This window comes from Lissotriton helveticus, chromosome 7, assembly GCF_964261635.1.
Source record: "Lissotriton helveticus chromosome 7, aLisHel1.1, whole genome shotgun sequence".
NCBI lineage: Eukaryota > Metazoa > Chordata > Amphibia > Caudata > Salamandridae > Lissotriton > Lissotriton helveticus.
In genome coordinates, this window is record NC_136068.1 from 791,509,523 (window position 1) to 791,536,717 (window position 27,195).

A 27,195-nucleotide genomic window follows, 5' to 3' on the forward strand; every position below is an offset into this window, starting at 1 on the left:
TAAAAAGAGCGGACTTCTGCATAATTGACCCTATCTCTTTAGGGAATTGACAAAATCCACATCTTATCTCATGGTTTCCATAGTTTCCAAACTTCTTGGTGCAGCCCCTTCTAGTACATGTCACTCTTCCAGCTGACAGGCATCAGTTGATGTTCCCGGATCAGACATCTACAATAGGCACCACTAACGTCTCTGATTCCGTGGAAATATTTGCTACCACTGAATCCAGGGAAAAAACTGTTTGCAATACCTTGGCAAGACATAACAACCATGGATACCCACCAAGATAGACGTGTGTTGCAAACCAAAACGAATGTCAAGTAAAAGGTTCAACAGTTGTATAAGTCTTGCCCAGTACATCTGTATCTTGGGTCATTACCACGGGCTGCAACATGAAGGTACCATCATGTTCTGTAGGCAGTTTGCTATGAATGTATTTGTCTGGATGTCTGCATTTTGTCTCTAATATATTAGGTTTTAACAAGAATTTTTATTAGGAACGGCCTGGAACAAGCTCAAATCAACAATTCAAGTAAACAAATCTTTATTCGCTACACTTCTGTAGCATAAAAGCACACAAATACAATACATAAAAGAACTAATCATAAAGGCAAACATTTCAAACAAGTCCAAGACAAAGGAATTTTACATCTCTTATCTTTAACACACATTACTATAAATAAAATGCCTGAAAACGTCATCACATTAAAATTACACGTTTCTGAAGTTTAGAACCTGCCAAATAAAAGAGGTCATGCCATGGGATATTAGAGGGCTGTGAAATTTTTGAAAAAACAATCCAGCTGGTCTACACTGTCTAAAAACATTAAATAGAGGGAGTACAATTTTTCTTCTAGGAATATCGTAAAGTGTGCAAATGAACATGCTGTGCAAATTAGATTGGGCGGAAACCCCATCACACGGACAAGGACTCACACCTGCTAAGGTATAACAGTTCCCTGGGTACTACCATGAGCAGCAGTGGGATGTTAAGGTGAAATCTGGTCAGCACATAGCGATGCTGTGTATTTAGAATAAATAAAAAGGGAGACCCATTATTCACAAGATTATGTGCAGTAACTGATGGTTTGAACGTATCCTTCTTTAGTCTTTTCAACCCGGTCATATTAAAAAATAGATGCTTTAGTGTGACCTTTTTAATACTCATGCATGAATACACTTGACCTCCTACCTTTTGGGTCTTTGTGCTTATGAAATCCTCATCTCCTTTCAGAATGAATCAGCTTACAGTGTCAGGAAGTGGTTTAGCAGTGTCTTTTAAAAGTCAGAGAAAGTCCTTTTTTCCAGTGGTTCTTACAGATACTGATCTTGAATTATTGAATAATCTGGTAGTTTGCTGTATGCATTGATGTAACCTCAAAAATACGTAGTGAATCTGTAAGCAACTAAATACTCACTAAATTTGATTGCCCAATCAGATCCATTCACCCAAAACCTTCTACATTTTTCATGGCTTTCATGCCTTCAAGCACCCATTGGGGATCTCCTACCTGATCTTCTCTTTCCAGCCTACCATGCAAATGACCAGTTGCCACCCCGGTACAACACTTTTGGTGTGTTGAGGGCATCTTCTTTAGGACTTTAGTAAAGATATGGAGTGGTAAGAGATAGAGTCATTCTACTGTTTTCCACTTTTGTGGATAATTACAATTGAAGACAATTGAAGTCCATCAGAAGACCCTCTTGGCTCTTGCCACTATAAACATGTTCAGCATGAAATAACCTCTTCATGACTGATAAGCCTGCTTAACAGTTCAGCTAGCACCTGATCTGTTCCAGTGTTTACCCACATTGTAGTTGGGACTAAGCCTTAGCAACATCTTTATCAGTCACCTATTTTACCATCCAGGATACTGATCTATGAGAGAGAGGGGCTCCTCTAGAAACACGCCCATCTCCTTCTCATCCATCTCAAATTAGGTTTCATAGAAAGCTTGAAAGTTGTTGACAAAAAGTCATGTGAACCACATCATGGTGCATAAGGCCTTGCACCCACCTGTTTAAAATAGCACTTTTCCAGCACAAATCAAGTAATCTGCATGACTTATTGCCTGCATCACAAAAGTCTCCTCTGAGAACTCATCAACCATGCCTTTTGGGTAGGTAGTACTAAATTGGTATATTGTAGCATCATAATATCATTGACAATATTAAGGTCTATAGGGCAATACGACCAAATTTGAAATGTAATAGGTCAGAAGAAGTCATCAATACTTGGCCCTGCTAAGAACTATTTAATGCTGAATCACAACAGTAACCCTTGCTATCCAATTTTAATTTACTTATACTGCCAAGACAAATATTCAAATGTAACGGGTGTCTTATACTATTTCTCAAGAAAAAAAAACCAATGATTTTTCAAACCTTAGACTATTATCCAGGTAGGGTCTCCCTTCCCAAGCTTTTTGCACACGTTCTAGTGATCTAACTATTGCAGTGGGCTGGTTCAAACCAGACAGAATGTGGACAACACATAATGTAGCAGCACTCATGTTGATAGCCAAGCAAGCCCAGACATAGACTTCTTTGGATTTAAGAACAGCATTTGAACAGTTTGTTCAGTACAGTGGCGGAATTTATAATAATGGGAGGCTCATAGTTTATTGTAATACGTAAATGTAATTTCAATACTTGGGCACCAATGGGAGAGTGGTCATATGATTCAGTTGATAATATAGAGGATTGCGGCAGGTCTGCATCCCCTATATTTTGAATATGGCAGATTTAGACTAAGAATGGAAGAAGGCAAATATTGCTGTCCACCAAATTGGTAGGCGTCATCTCCGCATATTCCTATATTAATGATATATTGCTTTGCTACTAAACATGTGAATCTAGATGAACTGGCTGCATTTGCATCTGCCTCTGATTTGACATTTAATCTGAATAAAACTTACTCAATGGCATCAAGAATATATGGTTTATTAACTGTAACCAATCGGCCTACTCTGAATTGTATAAGTATTTGGTGAATGTGTGTGATAAAAACTCACATAGCTACGAGAATTAAATACCAAAAGAAAAGCTGCTAAAGCAGCTGGTCGCACCATGGTAATTTTTTACACAGTTTATGGATCTTGCTTCATGCATCCTTCTTAAGGTGTATAACGGGAAGCGTGAGCGCTTAATTATTTGTTGTGCTCTTGTTAGATTGACCTCACTTGAGAAGGCAATAAGTAATACAGATACATTTTTGTGGAAGAAGCAGTTGGAAGTTTGCAAGATTACCCTATTTGAGATCCTTTATCTCAAAATGTGTGTGATATTCAATTGGGCCAGGACATTTCGCACATTTTTGGAAGTGATTCTTTAAGTTCCAAAGATCTCCTGAAAATATGGTTCACCCTGTGATAAACCAGAACCTGTTTCTAGAAACCCCCTCTTTTTTGCCCACATTTTGACCACTAGGTGCTGGTTTTCTGACTCTAATTGTGCCCTAGGTTTTGCTAACCAGACCCAGGGCCTGTGCTCTGATTACAATGACATGGTAATTTGGTATAATTGCAATTGGTACTGTCAACCTGCCTGTAAGTCACTAGTATATGGCAGGGAACGTAGGTTTAGAGGCCTAGTGGACTTAATGCGCCCTAGTGTGGACTACTGTGGTGCCTGCTGTCATTTTAAAGGCAGCACTGCTTTTCAGTCTGCCTTTACATTAAATGTATATGCAAATTTGGCTTTGGAATTAAAGGTACTTCCAAGGTCTCAAACTACCTTATCTTTACATTTAAGTAACCCCTAAAATCTCCCCTGGTTGTTTGGGGGTATGGTGCCTTGTAACTATAAGCAGGGCCTAATTAGAGTTAATATTAAGATTCAGGCTTGGCACAGACAGACAACAAAATATCAGAAACATAGAGGTTGGAAATACAATCATGGCCATGAGGAACTAAGGAGAATAGGGACACTAAACTGCCAGCTGCAGAATAATTACACCCTCACTTCCTGGGTTTGAGGTCACTTCCAGGAAAAGAGTCAAGACTACTGATAGCTTCTAGACATTGCCTGGCCACATGTGGTTAATTGGATTGGCATTGACATTGTGCCTCTGTACTTGTTTGCACACATATTCAACCCCCATATTTGTCGTTATCTTTCCTCCTTGTTCTCTTGGTTCCTTAGTTAGTTACACTTTCTGCATTGTCCATCTTTTCTGTGCTGCCTCTCCTTCTTTTGCTGTAGCTGGTGTCAGGCGTGTTTGTGATGGTGACCTGGACTCTAGGCTGGATTCCAAGTCGGATCATGGCTCACCAAAGCAACATCCATTTTAAGACAGCCCCTCCAACATCGTTAATCTCGGCTTTTTCATTTGTAATGACATGGGCTGCAGGTATACCAGGACTGTCCCAGATAAGATAAATGCTAAAGTGGCCCCCACACTCCCAATAACGAAGTATCAGGGAAATTGCTTCTTTGCTTTTCAGAGAGTTCTACTTCAAAATAAGTTGCTGACCAGTCAGCCATATATGTCAGTCTTTCCTGTCATGTTCACACATTTTCAGCCAATGTTGCTGAACAGGCAGTGACCTCTTCAGTGACAGGCAGCAGGTGCTAGATCTGCTGAGAATTTGATTCAGGTTTATTTTGCATTTGGCCTTTGCAAACGGAAGTATATTTCAAAGTGCCAGAAAAAGGGAATGGAGAGGTAGGGGCAGAATGAGAATAGCGGGAATAAGTGAGGCTTTATAGGACAGATAACACCACATTATGAAAATATGCCCTTCGCCCCCTGTCCAGTGTAGGTCGTGAAAGTTGGATGAATAAGTTACATACTAGCATGGCATTCACAGAAGTCAGATGGGACCTAGGTCAAGTGCTGTGATGGCCAGTTTAGGATGTCCTTCGTTCTTAATCGCTTGCAGCTGTCCTGCTCAACAACAAATAAAACCTCAGTCCTTCAGACTCAATTATATTTATATGGTCATGGAAACCATCAAGAGGTAGATATTCTGGCACTCTGAAAAAAGTGTTTTACACTCATGATTCAGTGTATATCACAATAGACATCATTGTGTAATAAACTTCGGCAACTATTTAGTTCATCAAAAAAGTTCCTGTAGCTGAGTTATCACACAACTTACAGAAGCTGTATGAGCCAGAGTGAAAAAGAGCAGTATTCATAGTCTCTTTCGCAGACAGTTGGGTTATACCGTAGATTTCACAAACCTAACATGCTTATTTATATACGAGAGAGCAGAAACAGCCCTTATGGTGTACTGTGATAGCAGACATCCTTGACTAAAAGTACTGTCCCCACAAACACAAGAAGCTGAACATTAGCAAACTGTGAAAGCTGCTTTGCTTTACTGATTGGCATCCAATCAAAAATGTTTAAACAGGGGGTGCCTCAGAAATTCGGATTGATTGCATTTTAACCAATCAAAACAGTTGTTTTGTCCATACGAATGGACTGCTGAGAGGCAAACAGTATGGAACTGTCTCAGGCCTGTGTATACTGTAGATCCTTTACAACGATATCATTTCACATAAATACAATGCACAAAATATGGTTGACAAAAATATCCCTTCAGGTGTGAATTTTCTAATATTAACTTTAACAAGGTGATACTTTTGTAGATGATCTTTATGCCAGACGAAATTAAGACAATTACTTTACAGTACCAGACGCCTGTCCTGGGATGTCATTTCATGGCAGACTATTCAGGATAGGTGGGCTGAATGTCTTGCAGCAGTTCATGGCCTGCTAAGGGTTATGACATGATTATTTTGTTATTTTCTTCTGTCCCTGTGTGCGCTCTGGTCCTAGAAATCCATGGCCTAATTTGTGAGGAATTTGCGTAGGGTAGCGCCGCAAGTCTCCTTGCAGCGTTGCCCTACGCCAATGTGAAAGGGCTGGAATTCACCATATTTATGAAATACTGTTAATTCCTGTCCTTTCACCCTGTGTTGGCACATAATTTGTTGCCTAGTGCCAAGGCAGGCACCCTTGCACCATGGAGCAAGGGTGCCTCCATTGCAGGCTGGATAATTTTTGTGCAGGAAGGAGCACCTTCCTGCGCAAAATCAATCCTAAGAGTGGTTTTCCTCTTACAATGTGTGCTGCAGAATAGAGCACACGAGGAAATAGGAAACAACAAGGAGAAAGTAAAATATTTCTCCTTGTTATGCCTGCTCTGGGTAAGCATTAGGTTTTGGCGCTACCCCAGGCTTACATGATTAAGTAAATCTGAGACAGCGTTTAAATCCATGGGTGGTGAGTGGGAACATCCATTGCAACACCCATGGACAACATCCTTGACACAGAGTAAGGCATTGCAGTGACTTGCACTGCTTTGTCTTACTCCATATCTATGAGGCCATGCAAAGCCACACAGTGAGTCTTTGTGTCACCTAATAGATATGATTGAGAGGTTTGCGCCACCGGAGCATAAAAAAAAAGAGGCACTGTAGGCACAAGCCACTCGAAAATAAGCCCCTAAGCGTTGATCTATGATTCCCCAGAAGAGAAAAGTGCTCAAACACGGTTCCTCCTAATTATGTATGGTGAAATCTTCAAAGACATACACACCCTAATAATCTACTCTCAGCTATGTCTCCTATCTAAAGCTTTCAATGTTATTACAATTCTTCTCTTGTCTGCTACTTTCTATTCTCTACCCAGTTTGGTTTGGTACATTTTTACATGAAACTGAAGTTTAGATTATTAAGTTTAATGTTCTCTTCTGTAAGATTCCCATGACTTCCCACAAAAATATGGTAGTCATTTTTTTGCAAGATATTTTGAGGATAGCAAAGTAGTTCAGTGATTCTACTTTCAAGGCATTTTACTTCAAACTAATAGGGCTTGTTTCAGCCTTATAATTTCATATTAGCTGTGAAAGAACATACTAATATTACAAAAGATACAGGGACGTTGTTTTTCCCTTAAATAAACCCTTCCTTTTCAAATTTCAAATGCAGGGGTTTTCGACTCTGTACTAAAGCAATATTCTTGTCTTTTCCAAATCTGCAAAATAATGATGCTCCATTCGTCATCTAATATTGAAAAATAGTGGGCGAGATACTGATGCTTCTGCTACGTTTTGTTTTACATTTCTCAGTTTTCATAATGCTTTCTTTTTGCTGTTTGAAGTCATTGATGTTTCTATTTTGCAAAATTCAAGTCTCCATTTCTATGATAAAATGCGTATTTATAATTGCAGGTTTTCTAAACCTTAGCATGGGTTGATATGGGCGACAAAGTATTGTCATGTGACACAAACTGGTACAAACTGCAGCACCGATACCCTTTTCTGTGTTAAATGATTTGTGCTCAGAAAGTTGGTGCAAAGAAAGTGCTATGTTATAACTACATTATGTTATTAGTGCGAAACATCTAATAATCTATGTAAAGTCAGAATAACTAAAATAGTATCCGTGCTCAAGCAATAAGAAATCTACACAACACATTTCCTCCTGTAACGTGCAAAATCTGTTAATCGTGTTATGCAGTATATCCTAGACATTTCTGTACGTGTAGAAATTTGACCTGGTGAGTGTACTTCGTGCTCGGATCTCACGCAGAACAACACGACTTTGCTCCATGGGGCAAACCTTTAGATGACATCATCGGCGAACGACTCCTAAAAAACATTCTGGGCTGCACAGCTGTTTAGTAAATCTGGCCATAAGAAGTATTCACTGCTCATGCAGCGGTTCTGTTATGGTGCATTAGTTACTGAGATGTAATTGGCTGAAACGCAGTTATGAAAAACAGCAGATACATGTTTTGCTGTGAGAGATTCAGAAGGTAAATGCCACTTTAGTGCATCATTAAATAAAGTAAAAACATGTATTCATTTTATCAAATGGTATCTCTATAATATTGGTAAAATTGCATGTGTCCTCTTGCTCATTCTCCCTGAACAAAACAGCTAAAATGACTTCAGCCTCGAAGGCTGGTTTCCGTGTAAGTGTTATGAAAATTAAGGTCAGTGGGAGAGCAGTTTTCGGCTCCGGGAAAGCGCCACTAAAGCTTCGAAATTGTCTGCCCACTGTGCTTTATCAAAAATAATTTGGCAAGATGATCTAACAAGATTTCACGGATGGAAAATAGGGGGGAGAAGCAATCATCTTGAGAAGGGTACAGAGCTAAGAAGCACTGCTTGGAAATGTGCACCGGGATGCTGGTGGAATGGTGATTGCATTGCTTGCCCGCTTTCATTTCTCTGTTTGAGTTTAGAATGGCATACATCTAAATGACTGATAGGGAAATGACGCTGGGCATGCCTGTGACTTCCAGGGAGGGCCACAAAATGTCCAATCAGCGAGAAGACTCACCATTGCCAAGCTTTCTTTCACATTACAAATTCTGTCACATACCCTTTTGATGTGTTCAATGATTTACAAAAATGCAACAGCAAATTAAAGTATTCAAAAATGTATCTTATAAAAATGTGTTGTCAATACTTTCTTTACTTTTAAGGTCCTGTGTTGTCCTCCCATCCAGCACTTACCATCACATCTGCTTCTGCTACAGCCAGTGTACAAATGCATAGACTGGCCACAGACAAACGGATGATAGAGACCGATAACTTTACTGCATGCAGTTTTTTGTTTGGTGTAACCATAACTCTGTATGTTTATGTATGTTATGATATGTTCTTTTTAATTTAAATTAAAGTAACAATGTGACAGACAAGTTATTCAGGTGCTAATAACTGGTTAAATGGAAACAGTGGTAGGCCACATGTCTATGTACTACAGTGTACATAAATATATATATATATATATATATATAATTTATTTATTTTTTGTTTGCATTAAAATACACCAAATCGGATACCTGAGAGCCCTGCCGTTTTTTCGACTTCATAGAGTTGATACGTGCTGCAGTTTGTAAGCGTCTCACCAACGCTGGTTTGAAAGCACTCGGGAGTGAAGAACCTGTGCAAGAAGTCAGCCCCGAGGCAATGTGAGCAAATACGGTGATTGGAGAAACGGATGCCGGACTCCAGCAAGTGAATACAACAGGAAGGAATCGGAGCGCTTACCTGCTACACTGGAGCGGTTGCAAGGAAGACGTCGGCTGACATCTACCAAGCGCCAATACCGGACGCGGTGAGTGGAGTCTTTCCATATCCCATATCCCAAGTGTATGCCACGCTCAGCCTCTGTCCCGTGAGGCACCGTAAAACATTGCAAAACCCCCCGAAAAGAAGTGGAAAGCCACCACCCAAAGTTAAATTTAACGGGATAAGTACATATTTTACTGAACTGTAATGTCTAACATGGAGGACATAACGGGTGAAAGTAAGTCAGCCGCAAATATAATGTTCAGGTCTGCCACAGTTAGACCTGGAAGCACGGACAATGCCATCACAGCGCCTGCAGCGAACAGTAATCTAAAAATACTATTTCTAAAACTGGAGAAGCTGCAAGAAAGAGAGGTCAGAAAATGGTGGGAGGCCACCTCTCTACAGCGCTATATAGAGTGCAACAGAATCCCCAGGGGACTCCGCATATTCACCATACCATCTTACGAAAATCCAGACCCAGCGCTTTTGAAAGACTGGGCAGCATTGTGGTGTATTTACTATGGGTACTGTATCGATCCCCCTATTTCTGACCCTTGTCTGGTTAACAATTAACTAGCAGGTTTTCAACTGCACAGAAACCCGTTATCTGATTAGCCACACAACGGCACAGAAGCCCGTTATCTGATTAGGTCATAGCGCATGCCATCTCATTAGGCAAGCACTATTTCTCCAGCCCCCTAATAGGCATACGGTGTTCTCAAAACAAATCAAACCTACCACGACCTGGGAAATCCCCACAGCCATTGTTTTGATTTAGCTGAGAACTTCAGTAAAGAATGTGCGAAAGACCAGTTCGTATGACATCCTTATTGACGTATTTATGTCCATCCTTACGTCAATCCCGGCACCTTTCAGGTATAAATAATACCGACATTGCCTTAAGCAAACACACGAGGTGGTGACAAGATTGGAGCAGCGAGACTTGCCGAGGAGCCCAGCTGACAGCGAAGCCCACAGACGCTGCCCCTCCTTTCTGACGTGCTGAGAGAGAGACGCTGCCTTTTCTCCTGCCGAGAAATCCAGCTCCGGCGCTTCCAAGCCGCCCTCGCAGGCAGCTGGAATATCAAGACCTGAGATAGAGATACCAGCCCTCCAGCCTTCTAAATCCCAGGTACTGAACTGAATCATCCTTTGTAGAGAATTCTTGAAGCAGACACTTGGCAAAGCAAACTTAACTTAAACTGCTACTTATCTACTCCCGCCACGTATTAGGCTTAGGTCAGGTACATTGGGGTAGGCGTAGTTAGAAGCACCAGTTGAGTACAATTAGTCAATGTATATATGTATGTATCTATTTTATCCATTTTAAGTATCATATGGCTAAGAAACCATATCAATGCTTTTACAGTATTATTTTATAATTCTGTTATTACTGTATGCACTTTACTTAACAATAAGTATTGCAATAATAGCGATTCATTTCTCTTGTATGAGAAAAGAGACTGATCAATAAATAACATCTTTTTATTGAACACGCCCGTCTCTTTCTTTTCTCTACAATCTGGTGAAACTAAGAATGCACTGAACTGACTGAGTAAAATAAGTTGTCTTTTGTTTTCACACGACTCTAGAGATACACTCTTGATTAGGGGAGAGCAAAGTTGTCATGTTCTATGGTTGTCAGAAACTAAATCCCTTCTTGTCTATCCAGGGAGGTTAAACTCCTCCTTGTCTATTCGAGAAAGTTTCTAGTGAACTCTGAGCTAGCTGGCAAACATTCAACTTTAAGTCTAATATCGACAGTAGAAGACCTAGTTAACCTCTGTCCTACGTCTATACTATTGAAGATATTATTCCAATGCGCAGAGCCTATTGGGATAATAGGAACTACACTACATGGCGCCCAACGGTTTGGATAGGCGATAAATCTAACGTAAGACATTAGAGTAACTCAGTCGTGCTTTTTCACACAGACCCTTTTCCTCATAATACTCCAAAGACGTCTGGAGTGGGTGAAAGGTTAAATCCGCCAAACTTAGTAGGAGGAGACTCCTATGTATGGTTCTTGGTTTATTCAACGTTGAAGGATACACTGTTCCAAAATATTGTGCATCTAATCTTTGTTTCCATAGAAACCTGATCTGCAAATAAACAAAATCTTCTTGACAGTAGAATGTCAGAAAATGAAGAAGAAAGGGAGACAGCTAGAATAGCAGCTGAACTCATAGCAGCTGACAATACTCTGCTGCAAACTGACCCGGAGGCAATACTCATCCCGGTCAACATAAGGAAATCTATAACTTTAAAACTTATAGAAAATGGGCTGACACCGAGAGGTGGTACAGTCATATTCGTAATTGAGGCACACGAATATCGGCAGACAGAGGTATTCTATTCATGGATAAACTTTCCAGCAGCAAACGCTGTAACAAAGGACTTCCACTATTACAAAATAGAGGAACCTCCTAATGAGTACACTCCTTTCGAGGAGGTGGAAATACCACTCAAATACCAAGAGCACCTGCTCTGGTTTAATGGCGCCCTAAAACATAATAATCACATCACCAGGCTCGGTCCACTAGGTAGACCAGGAGCAACGTGGCCGGTCCTATCCGGATACACACCACATCCAGACATTGAAGAAATGTCTGCACCAGAACTTTTAGCACAGCTAAAACAATTAATTAAAATACATAGACAATTAGTCCAATATGTAATGCGGACTTCAACAGTCCAACCAGCTATTAAAATTCCACAGCTGATCCCTCACCAAGGGAACACAAATAAAATTACACCACAGAACATACAGTCCTGTCTAGGTAAAGTACCCGCAAAACGGGAACAAATTCCATTCTGGTTAGCACAAAAAATCACTCAAATAGAGGTGGTATTTCCAGATACCACCCCGGTTGAGAAACACAGGATTCTGACTATCTGTCTTCCAATGGGAATCGCACCACATGTGGAGGACTGTGACACTTGGGGTACAGTCTTTGCTTCCATTTACACAAAAACACATGGTGTTCCATCCATGTCAGTAATACCAGATGGGCTAAAACAAATTCAAGATGAATACGGTCCAGAACCTGCTTTAACTCTTGGTATGAAATTACTAAAAGACTTCAAGCAGGTCTCGGCAATATTATTAGCCAATATAAAGGGAGAAGCAGCAAATGTGGCGATCCGCCAGAGGTTGAAAGAGACAGATATAGCAGACCAACCATTTGAGATTGCCAGAATCATAGAAAAATCCTATGAAGAACTAGGAAGAGATAGTTTGGGTGGAAAACCGGTGAAACCCCAACTTATTGAAAAACCTGAAAAAATATTTATTAAGAATAATCTAAACACTTCAAAAAAGAGCTGGGATGGAAATAAACAATCCACTCCTAAAGAAAAAAGATTCCAGTCCAGAGGAAGGTCTCCTCGGCGGAGAGAAAGATCTCCGGACCAAGGGCACAAGTCTCCCCAGAGGGAGCCCTCTGAGAAAAAATACAACCTTAGAAATAGGGATAATCTGAAGAAACCTGATAGATATCAAGATATTGATACACGTCCCTCTCAATCTTTTCAGACTTCCTCGCAGAAATCGGAAAGAAGAGGACGATCAGAACACAGGGAAGAGCACGTCAAGTCCAAAGACAAGGAACCTGCTCATCAAAATAAAAAATTACAGTTTCTAAAAAAGAAGGTAGCCAGTATTAAAGTAATCAACCATGCCGAGAATACTGAGGACACATCTGAAAAACGCAGAATGGGCTCAGACAATGCTAGACAGCGCAGCAGAAGTGAGCATAGCTCGCAAGATCCTTATGAATCATCTGGAGACAGTGGACACGAATGAATACATTCAGGTGGAAACTGCAGATACCAGAGTTAGCAAACCTCACAAAATATATGAAATAACATTGCGTATAGAGGGGGATAAGACTAGGAAAATAAGGGGTCTCTTTTGGGATAATCTCTCCAAGGGCTATGACATCCTTCTAGCTGAAAGAGACTGGCCACCAGAGTTTGTCAGGGAGTGCCCTCATGGCGAAGAAATAATTATGCCTGCCTTCTCAAATCATATTCCAATTCATAAAAAATATACACTTGCAAGAAAGTGGGCAGTAGCCCAAGCTCCTGCATTATATAAAAACCATGTGGGATGGGATGAGGACTCTCCTCCTCACAAAATCCAGTTAAAATCACAACCTACTGCACAGAGGCAGTACCCAATTAAGCAAGAAGCTAGGAAACGGGTAAAAGAGATCCTAGATCAACTTGAATACCAGGGGGTGATTGAAACTTGCACCTCACAAATGAATAATCCTTTGTTTCCTGTCTCCAAACCAGACAATTCATATCGTCTTGTTTTGGACTACAGACACCTTAACTCATGTTGCAAAACCCTTGCAGTACAAAACTCGCATAGTGCTGCACTAATGAATAACATAGTGCGCAAAAAATACAAAACAACATTAGACATCTCTAATGGATTCTTCTGTCAGAATATAGCACCAGAGAGCAGATATTTGACCGCGTTCTCAATAATTGGCGCGCAAAAAAATTTCTGTAGTTTGCCCCAGGGGTTCAAGAATAGCCCAGGATTATTCTCAGCAAGAGTAACAGAGTTACTACAAATATATGATGATGAGGCATTATCTTATGTCGATGACATCTATCTAACAGATGATGACTTGGATACTCACTTGAAGAGAGTGAACACCATAATACTTGGGTTCGCAGCAGAGGGTTACAAATTCAACTTTAAAAAGTCAAGAATTGCCCATCTAACAGTCCTGTTTTTAGGATATGAACTATCAAGTGAAGGCAAAAGCCTGGCTGACAATTTCCTAGAGAAATGTGCTGTAATCCAAGCACCTAGAACACTAAAAAACTTACAATCAATTCTAGGTTTCCTAAATTTCGGAAGAACTTACATTATAAATTATGCAGAGAGAGTTAAACCTCTCTATGATCTTATAAAACCAGATTTTAAAAGAATCAATTGGACTCAAAAACACACAGAAATTTTGAGATCTTTACAAACAGATATGTTAGTTAAAACAAAATTACAAACACGTGACAACACACGCAACCTTGTGATTCGAGTCATCCCAGGAAGATGCGGATTCACATACCTGACCTCTAATGAGGGAGAGAAGGTACCAATAGCATACAAATCACATTTGTACACAGAAGCTGAAAAAAGGTTCAGCATTAAGGAAAACATTGTTCATGCGGTTCAAACAGCTGTAGCAAAAGAAAAATACCAAGCAGACGGTAGACAGGTTACAGTCAGAACAGCAGAATCAGCTTTTGAGGCATTAACAACACCATGTAATTTACCGACAACGGCACTGAATCCGTAATGGATACAATGGGTAAATTCTGTTGCTACAGACAAAGTAAAATACTATTTTGACCCGGAAATGAAAGAATTGAAACATCTAGAATATGAGAGAGAATACCCTCTGCCAATCGACATTCTGCCTTTACGACAGTACGCCTGTATAATATATACAGACGGACATGCTCAACCCTCAGTTTGGGGAGATCTGGCTTACAATGCCACATGCGAAATTGTAAAAGAAGTGTGGCGCGGAGGTAAATTAAGACCTCTACTTACAAAAACACACTCAGTAGAAAATAATTCAGAACAACAAACTGAAATAATAGCGTTAAAAATGGCGCTCGATAATGCCGATCGCGAATTCCCGACACTTATAGTGTGCGATTCGTATTACTGCGTCAAATCATACAATAACGATTTACAGAAATGGATTCAAAACGGTTACAAAGATGACACAGGTGCAACAATAAAGCAAAAGGTGCTTTGGGAACAAGTAGTTCATTTACAGAAAGAACTACCAAAAACTCACGTGATACATTCACTGAGTCATCAGCGTGATGGCGTTCACGTTGCAGGGAATTCATTGGCTGAGACAGCCACAGCGGTAGCAACTAAATCGGCTTCCGTAGCTACAAAAAAGCGTGCAGTAAAATACATTGACGGTGAAACTGTGCTGGCAGTAAAAACGTCATCAAAAGGCGACTGCTCAGCATTACCGATCGACTATCCACTCAATTATACATACATAATCGATGCAAACTCAGTCCCTTTTGCTCGAATCCCTGGAGTGGGGGATAGAGTAATTCCAAACACGGACAGGAGAGGCTTGTTAATAGCAGACGCACATATGGGTGAGGGTCTCAGACACCTTAAGCTAAAAGATTCTCTGGAAGAATTACAATCAGTGTACTGGTGGCCAGGCATGAGCCTGCATCATCACATTTTTGTAAAAAACTGCCCAGACTGCAATAGAGATCGCAGTGGCGAGAGAAACGGTTTAATACAATGGCGTTTCACTCCAGAAAGTATCAAATCGACAAAAAGATGAAAAAACCCAGTATGAATAATGCGTCACATTAACATGTAAAGGCTATTTTCACTTATAATGTAGACCCCAACTCTCGGCTGACGTCGGAACTGTTATACAAAGATTTGCGAGTCTAAAATGGCATATACGCTAGAAGCATGTTATGTTCTGACCAAAATCTTTCCTTTAGCTCTAAAACAGCTTATGGGGGGCGCCTGGCCAGAATGAACATTGCATTGCGGGACTCTTCTCACTTCCTTCCTGAGGGAAACGGGATGGTGTAAAGAAAAAACCAAGGCATAAAGCAATCTATAACAGCAAAGGTATTAGGTTCAGGAGCTGGGTGGGTCAAACATCTAATAAGTGTCCAACGTAGTCTAAATAACCTGCCAAGAAATTCTCTGAAAGGACTCAGTCCGTACGAACTATTGTTTGGGACTAGAATGTTAATCCAGGACTTAGATAGTCAGACTTCAGTGGTTAAAGAAAAATGCTTTGATATCAAAGATCACTTGGCTATTTTACAGGACTTAAATGAAACAAGAAAAGACCTGAGCAACATAAAGTTGAAACAGCAGCCAGCAACCACTGAAGAAAAACCACCTGTCCCAGCAAGGCCTGTCTGGATTCCAAAAGTCGGGGATCTGGTCAGAGAAAAGATCGCGGTAAAGAAGGAATTTGGGCCTTCTTACAGAAAAGCAGTTCCTGTCTTGTCTATCAACGGGACAAGATCAGTAGTACTACCGCCCCTTGCTGGTAAAAAGGAGAACCGAGTCATATCCATCGACCTGGATAAACCACAATCATGTGGCCGATAACAAATAGTAGGCCAAGTGGACTCCCAAGAAGTAGCAGAACACCAAAGTTTGCTACATCCACAGAGGTTCAAACTGAAAGACTGATCACATTTGGAAAATCTACAGTGAAACAACAAGGACTATGCAACAAAGCAATGGAACTTGAACCTCTTAAAACCCAAATAAAAACTTTTCATCAAGGAACAACAACCTACGATGATGTAACTACAGACTTTGCTAATGAAATAAAGCAAAATCCAAAAACAAAAAGTAATCCAGAAGCAATTGGAACAATTGACAGAACGGCATCCGGCTACTTCTTCAATTTCGATGATTCTTCAGAAGAACAAAGCGAACCAGAAGTACAGCCATCAACAAAAACTTTTAAAGACAAAGCAAAGGAACTTTTTCATCAACTAAAGGGAACCTATCTGACTTCTCCATGGATTGAAATTTGGGTGACATTAGGTGCATTTATCCTCATACTTTGGCTCATCATGGTACTATGCTTGGGACATTTCATTGAGGGAAAATATGCTAAAATGGACACAGCAAGCCAGAAAATCAACTTGGTCCTTAAACCACACACATCTTCACACGTCAAGAAAAGAGAACTTTCTTCAGTGAACTTCACAGCCAACCCTATACCAGGCGGTGTAGCATGGGACAATACTGATTATGAAATCTATGGCCCGGTTGAAATCCTGAAGTATCCACACCAATTTAAGATCTCGTTAAGTGACTTTGTAAAACCAAGCACATTTGCTGATGATTGGGACTTTGAAAGTATTAATGATATGATGTCTGACCTAGTAATGTCTGCTAAATTTACAGAACATGATTATTTGCAGAGTTCATCTAATTATGATCAAATGTTCTGCTATAACCACTATGGTAACCATTATCTCCATAAATCTGCACAACCTAGAAATGTTTTAAATTATAACCAATGGGAACATTGTGCTACTCCACCAAAGGGTAGTTCCAAAACATTTTTTGATAAATATTCATACTTTTCAGGGTTTAACACAAGTAATGCAGAAACATTTTATTTCAAATTGTCAAATAAGACAGGTATGAAGACCATGCTTACAAACACAAAATTGATATATTCAGATTCATTTTTTGAGCAAATGAATACATTTGGTTTTGATTTCTGGAACAATAACATTGAAACAAAAACTGTTTGGGGTACAAAAGATTGGCAAGTACAAGGTATAGAATCATTGTTCAGAGCCTGTATGATCCCAGAACAAATTATATTTTTGAATGACACTATTCAACAAACTACCTGTCTTGGCTTAGCCAAAATCAAAGACTTAAACAAACCGTCTATTCCAAAGCCAACAACGAACAGTAATAGCTCTATAGATGTTGAGATAGACGTGAACCATATTTTAAACCAAAACAGAACACATCCTGATTGGAAACAATGGTTGATCTGGCCCTCAGACACAAATAACTGTCAAGACAGATTCCTGAACAAAATACAGGGGTTCAAATTGACCAGGCCAGACCCTAGATATTCCCAAAGACAACATCCAGGGATAGTAACTACTTACAGTGTGGGCAAGCTCTGCCTTCAATGGCTACAAACATCCACACTGGCAGAAATTAAGCAACACCTAACTTTACTTCAAGAGGGTGCTGACTTGCGTGATTTCATTATGGGACCACGCAAACAGCGTCAAAAACGTTTTATAGCGGCCTCTATATATGCAGCTTACAATGAAGTTTGGAAAGTAACCCAAATTAAGACAGCAGAAAAAATACGGGAAATTGACCGTATTAATTTGGAAAAATCACTTTCTGTCGTGGACAATGGGTTAATGACTCTGTCCTCCAGAATATATTCACTGGACAGTATTGTGTCTTCAGCAATCGATATAATATCGCAAGACTTACTGATGTTACAACACGGTCAGTCCCAATTGCGTTCTATTGTACAACTTGGCTGGACGTTACAAAATCTGCGTTCAGGCTATGTGCCTTGGCGTTTAATCAACACAACGTCACTATTTAATATCTTTAACCTTACTGATAAACAAATCAGTTTGGCACAGAAGGGTGCTGACTATACAATTCTGAGCATTGAAAAACTTGAGAGATTACCATTGACAATGTCAGAACGACCTGTCATTGAATGGATAATACATGGGATAATAAATATTCCGATAACAACTTTCCAGTTTCAATACTGCCAAAAATATATACAGGCAGGCCAGTATGAAAGGTTGGGTACAGGATACATTAAGTCAACATGGAACTTGCCCTATACATACGCATGTGTTAGTAATAAAGGACAAAGTGTGTTCCTTAGTGGCAATAATTGTGAAAGGTCACTAAGCGGTACACATCTGTGTCAGGGTATTAGTTTGCATGGAGCATGTGAAGGGAACTCAAATAACCTTTCATGTCACCAGCTAGGCACACCTGCAACACAAATAGAACCATTCTTTAAGAGACTCTCGAACGGGAGTTACATTCTAATTGTAGATCGCAGATGTTGCAGTCTGCTGCCCGGAAAACCTTATCTCATAACCGTGACTACGAAGGTCATGTGCTGTGAACGAGTATTGTGCCTGAACGATGCCCGAGACAGGGAGACAGGGTTGTGGCCCAGTTTGAAAATTTCTTCTATTCGAATTGATACTTTAAGCAGAATGAAGACAGTGCTCCTACAGACGCCAACCATGTTAACGTCATCAAAAGAAACGTATGATCTCCAAGTTGCAAGGACAACTGCTGAGATTCATTCACTGTTATCAACCAATTCCCCCATACATTTCGCAGAAATACTGAGCGAAATCTTAAATATTTCTGATACAAGCGGAATCGCGAGTGTATTTAAGACAGTGTTTTCGGGAGCTTTAACCCCATTCAAAGCCATCCTGGGTATTTTTCCTGATTTTGTCCATTCCATCTTTGGCGGACTTCCTCTCCTTTTGGGACTAGTGGCAGGCATCCTATTTTTGATCCAGTTACTTCGCTATGGCAAACCACGTCACAGACAAGACACCAGCGATAATGGAAAAAACAATCCGAGCTATTGGCTACCGGGACCGCATAACTAAAGTCCTTGGACTAGCACGGCTACGAGATTTGAACATGACTTGGTTTCTTTCATTCAGACCGATGTGGCAAAGTTGTGTTATGCCTGTATTAAGGTGCTTGCTATGCGGCGAAGAATGTGTGTTGGACACCTGTCTGACACTACAATCGGATATGCCAATGGACGCAGAGACTTTGTTGGGTCCGGTAACGACTCATGCATTGTGCTGTCCCCAGCGGCTACCAATCCTGATGACGGCATTCGTGGAGACTTCACCACTACGATTGAAGAGTTGTGAAGTACAAGATGAAAGCAGCATCGATCAGGTACGACCTTCTGTCAGCTATGCTGATCGAAACATCAATGAAGGCAATCATGCTCATGAATGCATGTTACAGAATTTTTCCGAGTTAGTGGAACTCTCGCAGGAAGCAGTTGACAGTTTTTTCGAAAGTCTCAACAATATGATGTTTTCACCAGAGCAGAAAGAATGACTTTGAGCAAACTAGCACACGGCGTTCCCTACACCCTGAATTTGGCCTTCAACTTTGAAAATAAAGCAATAAGAAATTTTCTCACCAGTTTTTTCGGAGAGCGAGACAATTTTTTCTCCCCTTCCATTTCCAAAAATATTTACGATTTTTTGGGACACTTATCTTCTGCTTAAAGTAAAACTATTCCTAGAGAACAAAATTTCTATATTTAGCTACTCTAGAGACATTAGCTATCCTCTAGCATGTTCACAAGTATTTATGATTTTTGTGATGAGATGGTCTCGACCTTTTATTCTGTATTAAGATCCATTTCATGTGTAATTTCCGCATTTCGTTCATGCTGATTTCAAAATATGCGTTTAGATTTAGCATTATTATACTGCTTGAAGTGCATATAGTGACTATACTCATCTTTTCGTGTATTTCGCATTTCCAAATTTCAATATGCAAAAGATTGTATTTTGGGGTGGTTCGGTATACACATGCACTACTAGTTTTGTTTACTATGCCTAGACTTGTAAATATGGACATAGATTACGTGGAGTGGGTGTGGTGTATTTACTATGGGTACTGTATCGATCCCCCTATTTCTGACCCTTGTCTGGTTAACAATTAACTAGCAGCCATTCAACTGCACAGAAACCCGTTATCTGATTAGCCACACAACGGCACAGAAGCCCGTTATCTGATTAGGTCATAGCGCATGCCATCTCATTAGGCAAGCACTATTTCTCCAGCCCCCTAATAGGCATACGGTGTTCTCAAAACAAATCAAACCTACCACGACCTGGGAAATCCCCACAGCCATTGTTTTGATTTAGCCAAGAACTTCAGTAAAGAATGTGCGAACGACCAGTTTGTATGACATCCTTATTGACGTATTTATGTCCATCCTTACGTCAATCCCGGCACCTTTCAGGTATAAATAATACCGACATTGCCTTAAGCAAACACACGAGGTGGTGACAAGATTGGAGCAGCGAGACTTGCCGAGGAGCCCAGCTGACAGCGAAGCCCACAGACGCTGCCCCTCCTTTCTGACGCGCTGAGAGAGAGACGCTGCCTTTTCTCCTGCCGAGAAATCCAGCTCCGGCGCTTCCAAGCCGCCCTCGCAGGCAGCTGGAATATCAAGACCTGAGATAGAGATACCAGCCCTCCAGCCTTCTAAATCCCAGGTACTGAACTGAATCATCCTTTGTAGAGAATTCTTGAAGCAGACCCTTGGCAAAGCAAACTTAACTTAAACTGCTACTTATCTACTCCTCCACGTATTAGGCTTAGGTCAGGTACATTGGGGTAGGCGTAGTTAGAAGCACCAGTTGAGTACGATTAGTCAATGTATATATGTATGTATCTATTTTATCCATTTTAAGTATCATATGGCTAAGAAACGATATCAATGCTTTTACAGTATTATTTTATAATTCTGTTATTACTGTATGCACTTTACTTAACAATAAGTATTGCAATAATAGCGATTCATTTCTCTTGTATGAGAAAAGAGACTGATCAATAAATAACATCTTTTTATTGAACACGCCCGTCTCTTCCTTTTCTCTACAATCTGGTGAAACTAAGAATGCACTGAACTGACTGAGTAAAATAAGTTGTCTTTTGTTTTCACACGACTCTAGAGATACACTCTTGATTAGGGGAGAGCAAAGTTGTCATGTTCTATGGTTGTCAGAAACTAAATCCCTTCTTGTCTATCCAGGGAGGTTAAACTCATCCTTGTCTATTCGAGAAAGTTTCTAGTGAACTCTGAGCTAGCTGGCAAACATTAAACTTTAAGTCTAATATCGACAGTAGAAGACCTAGTTAACCTCTGTCCTACGTCTATACTATTGAAGATATTATTCCAATGCGCAGAGCCTATTGGGATAATAGGAACTACACTACAGCATACACAGCTGAGTCATCGAAAGGAATGGTTTGTATGCTAATTAAGTATGCATGGAGTGATCGTGATCAATGTATCAAAGAAATAACGGACCTGGAGAATCTAATTACAAAAGAAAAAGACACGAAGACAAGTGATGACCTAAGAACTGCCATGGCAAAGAGAATAAAGGAATATGAACTGAGCATAAGAAAAAGGAAACAAATGAAGTTCCAACGGGATGAGCAGGACTATGTATCAGGCAGAATATTAACTTTTGCTCGTAAGTTCGATGCGACAAGGAAACGACTTGCCCAAAGCACCGGAGGGGCGAATGTCGTTGATACCGAAGAGTCGGAAGTAGAGGTGTCAGATGGAGAACAACCATCAGCTTGTACAACAAAAGGGAAGGAAACAGTTCAACCTTTTTTCGACGAATATCAGGTCATCAAGGAGACCCGCCAGCGACCACAACAAAGGAACCATCCCCCCCAACAAAGCCAAAGAGGAGGACCAGGCGGGGAAAGAGGGGCAAGGGGAGGCACACAGCCAACCACCTCACCGATGCTAACACGGAGTGCATCGAATCGCAGGAGAAGATAAACATGGCGGAAGATAATAACATCATTAACCTGTCAAAAAGAACACTAACAGGGGAGGAAATCAAGGTCTTAAGGAAGGGATCAAGTTTCTGTCCCGCGAGTGAATTTAACCTTGTTGACACGAAAATAGATCTATTCAGATACATTTGCAAACTAAAGTTAAAAAAAAATCTTTCTTCTACAACCATAAAATACAGCTGTGGGAGGAGATCTGGGAAACACCATGGAGGAACTTGTAGAAGAACACTCAGACACCATCTTGAATGTGCTATTGACTCCCACACAAGAACTGCAGGAGAGGGCATCGGAAATTGAAGAAAATGACAATGTTTCTGTTACACAAGTACGTGATCCGAGCAACATGAGGAATAAATCGAAAAAACTGCCCAATGCTTCGCAAGATGCTATTGATGTCTTTAATGAAGCGGTATTTGCGGATTTGGAAAAAATGGCAAAAGATAAGATGGATATGAGAACTTCCAACATCACAAGAAAGGAATGGGATGCTATCAAATCCCTTAAAAATGATAAAACTATTGAGATAAAGCCCTTAGACAAGGGTGGGAATATAGTGATATTCAGTAAGGAGAGTTATGAGCAGGAAGCACTAAGACAATTAAAAGACACAGAGTGCTACACTACCATAAAGAGAGCCGAGTATGTCAAGAGTATAACAGAATTCCACACAATGCTGTTGGAATAGAAGGAAGAAGGCATGCTCAATTTGGATGAACTTTTATTTCTTCAATGCGAATCGCCTATATTGCCCACCTTCTACCATCTGCCTAAAATCCACAAAAATGCCAGGAGACCACCAGGGTGACCAATTGTGTCGGCAATTGGCAGTCTTTTGGAAAACACATCTCGCTTCATTGACTCATATCTTGCCTCAATTGTCAAAGACTTACCGTCATATGTGAGGGATACACAAGATTTCCTCCGTATGATGGATAATATTGCCTGGGAACCAGACATGCTTCTGATAACGCTTGATGTGGTTAATTTGTATACCTGTATAGCCCACGAAAACGGATTGCTGGCCACGAAATGGTTCCTAGATAGGAAACCGGAAAGATATCAGGCACATAGTTGCATGTTATTGAGCATGATGAGATTCTGTTTATATATTAACATCTTCCTTTTCTCAGGCCAATTGTATAAGCAAATCAGGGGTACTTCTATGGGCTCGTGCTTCTCCCCCAGCTATGCAAACTTGTTTGTAGGCTGGTGGGAGAAGCACGAGGCATGGGGAGGAACTAATGATGCATGGAGTGATAAGATTCTACTCTGGACAAGGTATATTGACGACCTTTTTATTGTGTGGCGCGGGGACAGAACCCCGGCTGAGGAATATATCGCCATCCTGAACAATAATGACTTTAACTTGAGATTCACCAGCACAATAAGTGCGACAAGCGTATGTTATTTGGACTTGGACGTATTTGTGTACAACAATACTCTCCAAACGACACACTATAGAAAGCCCACAGCGGGGAACGCCATGTTACACGCGGCGAGTTCTCACCCGAAGAGTCTGGTTAAAAATGTACTCTACGCTTGAAGAGGAATTGTTCAGCAGATATAGATTTTCAGCAGGCTAAAGCCGATGCAAATGTGAGGTTCCAGAGTAGGGGATACTCCAGTAATACACTAAAACAAGCTGCTAAAAAAAGCGTTAACAGTTAAGAGGAGGGACCTCCTGGTTGTCAAAAATGTGCAAAAAGATGAGGATCAAGTAAGAATGATCACCAATTTTAATACGAAATCAGGTGATCTGGTCCATAGTTTTAAGAAAATCTGTCACATCTTAAAAACAGATACGTCTTGAAAAAACATCTCCCAGATAGGCCTTTGATCACTTATCGTCGCTGCCAATCGCTGTCGGATCACCTAGTCCATAGTCATTTTTCCTCAAAAATTCAGCCCCCAAAGTAAACTAACATAAAGGGGTTCATTCCATGTCTTCCTTGTAAAGCGTGTAAGTTTAGCAAAAAAGTCTCTGAGTATCCAGGAAGAACGGGCGAAGGCAGACCACACAGAAAAATGCAAAAAACTCCTAAACTGTTATAATAATAATAATAATAATAATAATAATAGGGACATTTGTAAAAGCGCTGCATTACGCACACCGGCGTGTCCACGCGCTAAAGACAGTGAGAGAGGCAACGTGCAAGGAGCACAAAAGACTGGGCAGACAGTTATTTGGTATACAGGAATGTTTTTAATTTCGCTCGGAACCTCGTTTCCTCCGGTTCCAGGCGCAGGTCCGCTGGTAGTTTGTTCCACTTATTTGCCGCTAGGCATCTAAAGGACCTGCCTCCCATGCGGGCTCTCTTAACTCTGGGGATCCTCAAAAGACCACCCCCTGCAGATCTGAGTGCTCGTGCAGGTTGGTACACTTCAATCAGTTTGTTCAGTGGGTCGGGAGCCCTACCATTCAGGATTCGGTGACAGGTGCAGAGGGCTTTGTATTCCACTCTTCTCCTCACAGGGAGCCAGTGTAACTTCTGGAGGGCCGCCTTCGTGGGCGCCCTTCTGGGCAGCCTGAGAATCAAGCGTGCTGCTGCATTCTGCAGCACTTGCAGGCGAGCCATACTTTTTTCTGGAGCCCCTAGGTACAGCAGGTTTCCATAGTCCGACCTGGCTGTCACCAAAGCATGAACCAGGGTTTGACGGGCACCGATCGGGAGTAGGTCCAGGACCTTTCTAAGTTTCTTCAGAATCCCGAAACAAACTCTAACCACCCGGTTGATCTGTGGGCCAAAAGTCAGGCCCGCGTCAAACCAAACCCCCAGATTACGTGCTTCTAGGCAAGGGGTTGGAGTTGGTCCTAGACAGGGTGGCCACCATGCCGACGACCAGGCAGACTGGGCTCTCCCCACCACCAGCACCTCTGTCTTGCCGCCATTAAGCTTCAAACAGTTGGTATCCATCCAATCGGCAAGCTCTTTCATGCACGACCGGAAACCATCGGCAGCAAGACAGGGCGCGTGCGATAGGGAGATCACCAGCTGCGTATCGTCGGCGTACGAGACCAACTGGAGACCATGGCTCTCCACGATCGAGGCCACAGGCGCGACATACATATTAAAGAGGGTCGGGCTCAATGACGAGCCCTGAGGCACGCCTTGGCCCAAAAGAACCCCCTTAGAATAGCAGTCACCTTGCCTTACTCGGAAACTTCTTCCCTTGAGGAAGTCCCGGATCCATCTCAGCGCGGTGCCCGAAATACCACCTCTGTTCAGACACTGCAGCAAGATGTTATGTGCTACAGTGTCGAACGCCGCTCTGAGGTCCAGCAGGATCAGGGCCATAGTTTTGCCTGCATCCACACCCTCTCTCAGATGTTCCGTAGCCATGAGGAGTGCGGACTCAGTAGAGTGGCGTGGCCTAAAGCCAAACTGCGTCGCGTGGAGCAAGCCCGTCTCTTCCACATGCTTCATAATTTGGGTATTAACCACCTTTTCCGCTACTTTGGACAGAAAAGGCAGGAGGGAGATGGGCCTCAGATTTTCTAATACCTCGAAACCTATGTGGGGTTTCTTCCGGAGCGGGAGCACCACCGCCTGTTTCCACCCCTCAGGCAACTCTCCCGATCCAAAGGAGGTGTCCAGGACATGCCTTATGTAAGGCTCCAGTACTTCCAGGCTGTCCGCCAAACGTTTAGGTGACACCGGGTCCCACGGGGATCCAGATTTAACAGAGCGACACACCCCTACTAGTTCCTCAGAAGAGGGGGTGCAGAAATGTGTAAGGTGCTCTGCCATCTCTATGTCCACCCCTGCCACCTCAGGATCGACCCCTGTCGGGGGATTCGGAAAAGTCGAGTAGATCTTCTCGACTTTAGTAGAGAAATATTCGGCAATCCGGTCACACGACTCTGTGGAGCAGTTCTCCGGGGCTGTTGATGAATTTACAGTAGTCAGTGACTTATAGATACCGAAGAGTTCTTTGGCCGAATTTTCCGCCCCCGAAATTTGTCCTGCGTAGTAGGCTGCCTTCGACTTTTTAATCAGCCGATGATGAAGGCGCCTTTTTCCCAAGAACAATTCCCTAGCCTGATTGTCATAGACTTTTTCAGCTCGCCTACATTCCGCCTTAGTTCGCCGTAGTTCGCCACTAAACCATGGGGCTGAACGTTCTTTCCGGGCACCTGCAGAAGTGCGGCAGAGTGGAGCTGTCTGGTCAAGCGCTTCAGTGATGCGCTGATTCAGGTTCGAGACCGCTGTTTCTATGTCTTTGCCACCAGGCTGGCCCTCCCTACTCAAGGCTTGATTAAAATCCGCCACCGAGAAAGTAGCCCACTTCCTCCTGAGATAATTGGGCGGTGCCTGACTGGGTTTGGTGGTTTTTAGGCTATGTATGGAGAAGGCTACCAGAGAGTGGTCAGTCCAAGGGATAGGCTCAATCCCCGACACCTCCACACCTCCCCAATTCGCATACACCGGGTCCAGGAGGTGTCCCTGTCGGTGCGTGGGGCCTGAGAGCTTCAATTCCAATTGAAGAGCTAGCATATCCCGACAGAAGTCCTTAACCCCTGTAGCCTCTGGACAGTTCAAATGCAGGTTCAGGTCTCCCAATAGAAGGAATTTATCCCTGCGTAGGGTAGCCTCCATAAGATTTTCTAGAAGGCTCTCCCTGAACTTAGTACACGCCCCTGGTGGTCGATATACCAGACAGCCTTTAATTGACGTGCCCCCATTGATTTGTATCGTAAAAACTCCCGCCTCACTCTCCTCGATCAGCATACGCTCTAGGCAACAGCCCAGTGTCTTCCTGAAAATAACAGCAATCCCCCCTCCCACCCCCTCTGGCCTATCCTGCCTCACCCATGAGTAGTTCTCCGGCGTGGCCTCGATAATGTCCGAGTCGGAAAACTGGTCTAGCCAAGTTTCCGTGAGAAACAATAGGTCAAACTTTTTGTCCGTGATCAGCTCAAAGACATCAAGTCTATGTTTACGTAGTGACCTAACGTTAAGAAGACCACAGGTAAGTACTAGCTCCCCA